Source organism: Columba livia, chromosome 6 (genome assembly GCF_036013475.1).
Source record: "Columba livia isolate bColLiv1 breed racing homer chromosome 6, bColLiv1.pat.W.v2, whole genome shotgun sequence".
Classification (NCBI taxonomy): domain Eukaryota; kingdom Metazoa; phylum Chordata; class Aves; order Columbiformes; family Columbidae; genus Columba; species Columba livia.
Genome location: NC_088607.1, coordinates 27,230,543 through 27,238,487, shown reverse-complemented (window position 1 = coordinate 27,238,487; position 7,945 = coordinate 27,230,543).

Sequence of the window (7,945 nt, the reverse complement as noted above, 5' to 3'; positions counted from 1 at the left end):
TTGTATTGCAATTGTAGTATTCAGAAATAGGCTTCTGAATGTGCAGGAAAATTCCAATAGTAAATTCTATTTTAATTTCATGGGAATGGTGTGAAAAGATACAGTATAAGAAGCACTTGTAACTGACAAGGTGGAGTATACGAAATCATTTTCACCTTTGAAAATATATTGCTTTATTAGCTTCTGCTAAATGTAGTATATAACTACAACTGAAATAATTATTTCAGAAAATGTTAGGTATATAGTGTATAAAAACAAAGGTCTGCCTGAGACAAATGTGGGGAGATGGTGAATAAATAATCCAAAGAAAACTAGAAAGAAATTATATTTTTTATTATACACATGATAGTCATGAAATAACATGTTATGGAATGTTGTGGAAAACCAGTGTTGCAGACAGAAATATCTTGTTTTGATAGCACTGTCAAAGCTGACTTTTTAAAAATTCTGTACTTTTTAGTAAACTTTTTTTGCATTATTTTTCCTCACGTAATGTTTCATTTAAATGTCGCTATTTAAAAAGAATCAGCTCTAGAAATGTTTAGAATTTTCAGGCATTTAAATTGTTATCACGAGAGAAAGTTGCATAACAGAAGATGGATATAGCAGCTCCTACCACACTGCTGACTCTGTGGCCCAGAATCACAATGGACTGAGCTGTCTGGTTAGATCAACAACAAGCAAAAGCTGAAATACTACAATGTGAGAGCACAGTGTAGTGAGGTAAACCAAAACTGCCCTTTGGTTTTCTGTAATACATCAGGCAGTAATTTGTGGTTATCCAGTAGGTGCCACACAAGTAGCTGTGCTTTCCCTACGGTCAGCTGGAGCAGGGTTGCATGACTGGCGCCCCAATGCAAGCCATCCGTCATGAATCAGAGCCCTGAATGTTTTCCAAAGCTAGGATTTAGCAGAATATTCCCATTACTCTTCTCTCTTAACTAGTTTTAACAAACTCTGTTAACTAATTAGTCAACCCAATCGCCAAATGCAGGAATCAGGAAATTGATTAGCAGTTTTGGATTAAAGAAGGCAGCTAAAGACTACTGACTTCTGTGTTGTAGGTAATCACATATTACTGTTTCTTTCTCAGTGGTGGGGAAACAGAAATCAAGAAAGTTAAATTAGTTCACAGAAGGTCCCTGAAATCAAACAGGGATAGATTTTTCTCAGATAGATTAAATAACTTGCCTCTAGAACTAAGCCCTGTTTACCTGAACCTGGACTATTCTTCACTCCTCCAAATTGCCCACTGTGAACAGAGTTACTAATGATATTTAACTTTCCCTGGAAGTCTTTTGAGCAATGGGTAAACAATTTTTATGGAAGCCACAAATTTTTAATGGAACAATTTTTATGGAAGCTACAAAACTAGACACGAAATCTTACAAAATTTTAATAAATGCCCACAAATTTCTAAACACCCCTATATAACTTAAACCAAAGGTTTTAATGCCTCCAGCCCCCAGTGGTGGGCTCAGACCCTCCAAAGTGATGTATGTGCACCCCAGGCGTGGGTGCCTACTTGGTGCACCCTGAGGTCTCACTCTCCGGGCTGGAGTGTGGCTGCTCATTGTGTCCGATGATGAAGATGCTCTGTCAGGTCTTTACAGAGGATGTGCTGCTTGTGGGACAACTTGTGGCAGCTTCAAATCAGATTTGTATAACCTCTGTGTCATCCTTTCTCTAACAGATTCTTCTATAGATTCTTCTATAATTCTTGCCAGGCTGACTTCTTTGTTTCAGAAGTGTCTGTTATTTCTCGGTTGTTGTTTTATCTAACTGATGGTTCTCTTTTATTTTAACATGAAAAATTTGGAGCAAATATCCTCCCAGGTAGTTTTGTGTAATTTGATTTACTTGTGCTGTTTACACTTGCATTTCTATCTTTACAAGTGTCGTTACGCAGGCCATTCGTCAAAGTTGGACCATGGGAGCACTCTTATACAGTTGAAAAGGAATATTTGCAGTAAATGTTTTGGAAGCTTTTGGTTATCTTTCTGGTGTGGGCAGATGGGAACGTTGGTGTGGAAAATGTTGATTCAGATCTTAAAATATGAATATGAATGCTTTGGAAATTTTCACCCTGTCATAGCTTTGTTATGTACTTGCCTATAGTTGTCTGTTGGCACAGTACATCTTTCTGCCCTTAATAGAACAGAACCATATTGAAAAATCAAGGATGTATGTGGTTTTTGTGTCCTTGATAACAGATATGCACATATGGCTTGTATACTAGAGAATTATGCTAACCTTTTGTAACATATTTCCCACTTTGGTCTTTAATTTGTATTATTTACAGTGCATTAGGGCACTTCAAGTCTTGCATTATGTTTATGTAATAAGTTATTGGTAAGAATAATTATGCCACTTTCTTTGTCTTATGTGAGTTTCCTTTGAAAGCGACATTTGCTGTCTGTTCTATTACATCTTTACTGTGTCTGCTTTGCTGTGATTGAATCCTACCCGTGTGTTCAGACATACGTGTTATGGTGATATCAAAATCTTTTTTCACCTATTTATAGGATCCCTCTTAAATGACCTTCTGCTTAACAAAGGCAGATAAAAGGGTATTTAAATGCTTGGTCAAGTTAACTTTGCATCATATTTTGTTTTACAAGTTTTTTTATTTGTAAATTTGAATGGTGACTATGAAAGAGCAAGCAGAACTCATGAGAGCATTTCTTTCTTCCTAGTTTATATGCACTGGACACATCAAAAACATATAAACATGAACAGAGACTTCATTTCTGTATCTTACCTATTTTATCTGCAGGCCTTTAATGCATTACCTAGAGGAGAATGTAAGTATTATTCCTGTGTCAGTAGCCTGAAGAAGTGAACATATATGTGTTTAGCACAAGGCTGAGTACATTCAACATCCATGCCAAGGTTATAGCTAGAAAATATTACAGCTCCTCTCATGGGCTTCATGAGAGTCATTTTCAGTGTTTCATTTGATGACCAAAAAATTGTACCTGCAAGAGGCTCCAAATTCATGGGGAAGGCAAAACAAAGTCATGGTCTTTACAATCCAGAACAGTGATCTTTTCTTCCTTATGTAGCCAAAGAAGCAGAAAATAAGAGGCTTCTGATGTTTATTTTAGCATAAATTTAAAAAAAAAAAAAAAAAAAAAAAAGAGGAAAACAATGATCTTTATTACTTTTCTTTTGACTGTCTTATCGAGCAAATCTCACTGGAGCGAAGGCTCTCATCATCATCTTCCAGAAAATTCAGTGCAAGGGCTCTTTATGCGTCACTGCCTAACACTGGGCTCATTATAAAGTCTTTCTCTATACAAAATAGCTTATCTTTAACAAGTGGGTCTACTAGAGTTCACAGAGCACATACATGAATGCAGCAAAGTTAAAGTAGATATTAACAGGCAATGTAGACAATGCATCTGAAAACGGTAGTGCAAAAGGCATTTCCTTGAAACACCATTGCAACTCTCATACTGCAATTGCTGTTGATGTAGGAAGAATTTATCCATAGTCACAGGAACAAACACTGACAAAGATATCTTTGTCAGGTTTTCTTCCTTTAAAAAAATGTGATCAATGGCAGGTAACTATTAAAGACAAAAAAGTTTCCATAATCTAAAATGAAACAAAAATATCTCCTCACAAATTATGAAGACGCATAAATGCTGTAAATAATAATTCAAGCAGGACACAGATAACTGAGAAAAGCACTATTTATGCACTGAGTGGGCCAAAGGGATGCTACATAGTTTTCAGGAGTGTATATCCACCCGCAATCCAAAATCGCATTTTGTGTGTCTCTGAATTCTTGGGCAGAATTCCCACAGCATTTGCTGTTATACCAGTTCCACAAAGAAAAGAAGGTTACACTTAGAGCTTTGCTAAGTGTTTGCTGGATCTGCCAGTTCATTAGAATAACATCTGTGGATTTATGCCACAGGATAGATCAATTCTGTCAGCTTGCCAATCCAATGAATGGCTAGGATTGTGCTTTCAGTAAAACAACAAGAATTGAGAAGACAGTTGAAGGAGAGGCAGATGGCATGAACAGAAAGAATTCCAGGTGAGGGGAGATGTGGTGAAAATGGCTAATCACATAGAGAAAATATCTTCTAAAGTCATTTGGCAAGGGAAGGTCAGGGGTAGAAGTATTAAGGAAAATTAACCTTGATGCCTTCATCTCCCTCTGACACCCACTTGGTGTTGCACTCATCTTAAAATTGACATTGCCTACTTTTTTATTTTACTTTGTAACAATAACACTCTTTGCAATGGGATACCTTTGTATTTGATTTATCATTTGTCTAAAGAAGCAACGTAAGCAATCCGTGGGTTTGTGTGTGTGGTGTGTTGGGTTTTGTTTGTTTGTTTACTTTGGCAATCCATGTTGTTTATGAATTCTTAATGTGTTCTAATGGGTCAAGGCTCATATTAGCACAGAAAGCTGTGATGATAATATGCTGTCCATATTAAAGGCTTGAAATCTGTTCCACTTTCTCCTCTTCTTTCCCCATAAGAAGACTAAAAGGAATTAACTAATCTTATGGTGCTATTGCATTGTGTACAGCAGAAGACACTAAGAAATCAGCATTTCCTATATTTAATATCTTGAGACTTTGTCTATTAATGTTGAAATTACTAGCACAATAAGGAATGCTGATATGTGGATTGTATGATTACTGTGATTTAAAGACCGGTGTGGAAAAGGGCTTTTTTAGGGTAGTAATCAGTAGGGTGTGCTGAGGAACGGGTAGGAAAAGACAGTGGTGTCAGAGAAGAGGCAGAGGGCCAGAACACTGAACCTTGAGGTGTTTTCTGACTGGCAGGCTGTTGGTCATTATTTCTAGCACAATTCAAATAGCTCAGAATATGGTCTAACAATTATGTCTCCAGGTTTGGTGAAGGATAGTTTTTTTATTCATTTACATCTTCATCAGTTAAGCAGTGGCAGATCCAAGGTGATAAACTGTTATTTCTCATTTGTGTTTTTTTTTTTTTTTTTCTCCAGAATGATTTAGAAACAGTTTACTTTTATTACCACAAATGCAGTAAACAATTGACTTACTGGTATTGCTTTTGCTGAAAAACATTAAAAACACAGTAGCATGTGACAAAATTATTTTATTTAGTTTGAGATTATCACTTGTAGCTCTGCAGCAGAATTATTTGCTGAAACTTGGACAGGGTGATATTCCATCACCAATACAAAGAGGAAAAACAAAAAGTTGATTTTTCTAAAATTCTGTTTAGGATAAATACTGAAAGCTGTATTTATTTTCACATTTTTAAGTGTATTTTTTGTGTTCTTTATTTTTGCAAGTAGATATTTACAATTCCATGTACACACAGCTTTTTTTTTTTTAATTTGCTTTAAGATTTCTGAAGCCCTTAGTCTTCACTTAGAGCTTAATGAACAACTATTTTCAAATCCCACTTCTTCACTGAAACAGCCATTTTGCCCTCTGTATATTTCTAATTATGTTTCTTTCCAGTGCTATGTTATGCAGAGTGGTTCTTGATTATACTGTTTGAAACAGGGCTTCGCTTGTACAGAGAGATCTGTCAATACATCACTTTCAGCCCCTGTAACTACTGAAATGAAACAACTTCTTTTTTCTTGTTTGTGAACCTCCCTATTATCCTATTATCAAAAAAAAAAACTAGTATCATAATTTTTTTCCATGACCATGTGTTAACTTTCTCTGATTCATTTTTTTTTCTCCACACTTTTTTTGTAATTCCTGATCTTATTATAACGATGGCAGTTTGCTAAACTGTAAATAGAGCATGTACAGGTGATAGATATATTGTAGACACTGAAATTCAAGGCCAGTCTGAAGAGAGCACTATTTTCAAGACAAAGCCATGAATCATCACAACTGTAGGAATGGCCCATTTGCAGAGATCACCACTCTTCTCTGCTTTTATTGCTCTGGAGATGTGTGACATATTTTGGATGATGGTGTTTATTCAAAAGCATCAGCTCCCAGTTCAGGATGGAGTCTAAAACTCCTATGCATTGTAGACACTAGAGACAGATGTCTGTGAAGCCACTGGTGTAAAACAGTTGCTTAGAGAGGTTAGCTGGGTTTCTGTCATGACTTTTGAAAACAGGAATGTCAAGAACCAAGGCGATTTATATCTGTTTCCCAAATCAAAAGGATCTATTATTTTTTATCTCTTATTTTGATACACAATCTACATTTTGAAGTCATTTAGACAATTCCTTCTAGTTGGTAATTCTCTAAGTACCAGTATGAAAGAGGTGAAAAACTGATGCCCTGTCTTATGAGAATCAATACATCCTCACACTTTCCTCGCACTTTTCAGAATGGTTTGATGTTAAAAGCTTTGACTTAAATCTAATTTGTATCGGGAAAAGGAATGTGTTGTCATTTTGATATAGACAGTGATAAACATCTGAAATTTAGCAGTATAAATAATACAGCAACTAAACTGGAGGTCAAGGACTCAAGCTCCTTAATTACTACCGTAAATCTTTGTAAAATGTTCCTGGGAAGTTTTTATAGTCTCGACATTTATTTATTTATTTGTTTATTTTTAAAAAGAGCTAGAATGTATTTGAAACATGCAGTGCAAAACGCATTTCCTGGGTCTCAGTGATACTGGGAATTTATGTCAGGGCAATAGTTATTTTTCTATGTGTAGGGCTCAACTACTATCAGGGTCTCAGTAAAAACTTTCAGAAGAAAGAGCCTCTCCCTCTAAAAGTGTATGTCCTTTGGAAGCACAGTGAAACCAGTTAAGAGCCAGGTGGCAAAAGCCAAGTGGGACATTAAGCTAGAACGTCCCTTTCCTTCCTGCGGGCACAGGTGTGTTCCCTGGAACCCCTTGGCCCTCGAGTGCCTGCACAGAAGCTGCCATCAGCTACTCAGAGGTTTCCTGCACACAAGCGGCTCCCTAATTTTGTCTACTGTGTCTTCATCTGGCACCATTCACCAGCACTAAATTACTTAAAAATCAGTGAGGAGAACAAAAAATGAGCACTATCTGAAGAGTGTTTCCAGAAACATACTGCCTTTTCGAAGACTGCAAGGACACAGTAAGATCACAGTGCCAAACTGGAAGCCTCTGATGATAGATTTGGAGTGTGTATGTTAGCAAAGCTCACCGAATCTTCATTCTTTACTTAGATAATCAAATATCCTGGAAGTAGTCTTCAAAGTGCTTTAAAATATTTTCCAGTTTACTCTAAAATGTGAAGCTGTGCATGTTTTTATGAAACATGGTGAAATAGGAAATAATATTGAACTTTATGTTTCAAAACTATTTAAACAAGCATAAAGCAGGTTGTTGAAGAAAGTACTAGTAGACAAAGCATATAGTGACAAACCACATTGACAAAACTCACTCCTGTTAACACACTTTCTGCATAGGAATGAGTTAAGCTTTAAAGTGAGGTACCTAGATTAGGGAAAACAATATCTCACAGGGGAATGGCATTGTCTCAAAATCAGCATTTGTTAATAGTTTCATTTGAAAAATATACCAGAATAAAAAAAAACACATGAAAAAAACACTGATTTTTTTTTTTTTTTTTAAACAAACATTTTCACGTTACATATTAACACATTTCAGGAGAGAAACTTCAAAACTGAAATTTTACAAGACTTAAAAATGAAACCTTTCTAAAATAGAATAAGCCATGTTTTGTTCATTTTGTGAGGTTATTTTTCCTCTGGACTTTTCGTTTTAGTGGGAGAAAACGTAATCAAACTTCATATCAATTGCTTTTCCTTAGGTTTATTTCAGTTTTTCAGTCTCCTTTTGATTTAGTCACTGTATCAAAAAATGAGTGATATATACAGTTCAACTTAGCACAGAGTTTATGTAGTTCTTTTAAAATGCCTCTTATTTGTGGAAGTGATATTATCAAGCCTATAAAATCTGGTGGTTTTCATCTCCTGGAATCTTGGGTTCCTGAGAGAGCCACAGCTTC